We start from the raw sequence: 1,539 nt of genomic DNA, 5'->3' as shown, positions 1-1,539 counted from the left end.
CTGCCGCCTACAGCCTATCATGAAAGCTAGAACGCTTGGTCGACTACCACTGTGTTAGACAGAACCGTATAGTAGATTTTACAGTCAGTTGTACATGGAGAGAAGAGACTACTGTTCTCTACTGTATCAAGGGATACGTTAGAGTACAGTGATAGTAACAAATATACATATACAGTCCTGTGGACATGGATTGTTTCAAAGTTAAGTATTTTATCTTGTCGAAGTTATAATAAAGTAGTCTAATACTTTGTGCGTTTTGTAACCACTCTGCCATTTCTAGAAGTGACACTAAAAACCCACTGAAGTGCCGAAGAGTGCTTCTTCCGTTCGGGACAACAGCAGTCATGCAGAGATGGAGAGGCTTCCACAGCATACAAAGCTACGTCAGACCAGCCTTCGGACTGCAGACCACAACACATGGAAATTAGAGGACTACTTTTCAACGTTGAACTGTTTGACCCAGCGTTTCAACGGGTTTCTGGAATACCTGTTTCCATTTTACGCACTCGTTAGTTCGGAACTAAAGTGTGAAACGCATTAAGATGTGTTCATTCGACATCACTTTGAACACGTTGGAAGAGATGAAAATAATTTGACCCCGACGTGATCTGAACACGCAACCTTCTGATCTGGAGTCAGACGCGCTACCGTTGCGCCACGGAGTCAGCCGGTATACAAGCCTTACCCACCGAAAGTTATCTTCTTGCGGTTGTAAACTTCTAATCTTGATTTGAACTTCTTTTCCTGAGATATTGGTATGCAGAGGCGTAGCTAGACCGGAGCAACCGGGCCATTGCCCTGGGCCACCCGAGCATGACTGGGTTCTGTTGCCCGAAAAAAAAGAAATGAAAAAAAAAACCCAGAAAGATTAAAACAGAAAAATTAATAAAATCAGTGAGCCAAATGGTCTTTCCTTATATTGAAATGAAATGATCGTATCACATAACCGGCCAGGGTTGTTCTGCTGTTTGGTGCAAGTCTTTCGATTTTGACGTCATTTCTCCGACTTGTGTGTCTTCGCTAGATGAAGTGATTAGGACAACACAGGCACCCGGTTCCCGACCGAAGAAAATTGCCGACCCGGCCGGAAATTGAAGCCGGGACCCGGAGATCTAGAGGCAGCGAGGCTAACCACTTTGTTTTAACATCAGTATCGAAATGGATATACTTGGAAGGAGAGACAGCATTGGTCGTATTTTTTTGTTTTATTAATCGCGGTTAAGAAAAAAAATGCTGTCTCTCCTTCCAAGTATATCCATTACCTGGTCGTGGTGCACAGAACACTCCATGGAGTCGCCAATCAATAGTATCGAAATGATATTATCATCATTTTTATTAAGCTGATGGAGGCATGTGTGCTCAATTACGGAGATATGTAAACAGGCAGAATACAGAGCTGTGGTCGGCATCTCCGAGGTAGCGATGAACTGGGAATTTTACAGTACGACCATTTCAGGAGTGCATAATGAATATCAGGAATCCGGTAAAACATCAATTTTCGGACATCGCTGCAGCAGGAAAAAGATCCTGCAAGAATGG

At 43.3% G+C, this 1,539-nt stretch overlaps 1 non-coding gene across 1 annotated transcript; it reads right to left on the bottom strand.

The window, feature by feature from the left end:
- Positions 1-593: 593 nt before the first annotated feature.
- On the bottom strand, positions 594-665 carry Trnaw-cca (transfer RNA tryptophan (anticodon CCA)). Its single transcript has one exon. It is a non-coding gene; the product is annotated as a tRNA-Trp (tRNA).
- Positions 666-1,539: the final 874 nt, after the last annotated feature.

Source organism: Schistocerca nitens, chromosome 10 (genome assembly GCF_023898315.1).
Source record: "Schistocerca nitens isolate TAMUIC-IGC-003100 chromosome 10, iqSchNite1.1, whole genome shotgun sequence".
NCBI lineage: Eukaryota > Metazoa > Arthropoda > Insecta > Orthoptera > Acrididae > Schistocerca > Schistocerca nitens.
Note: the sequence above shows the minus strand (reverse complement) of the source record. Positions and strands in the feature narration are given on the sequence as shown.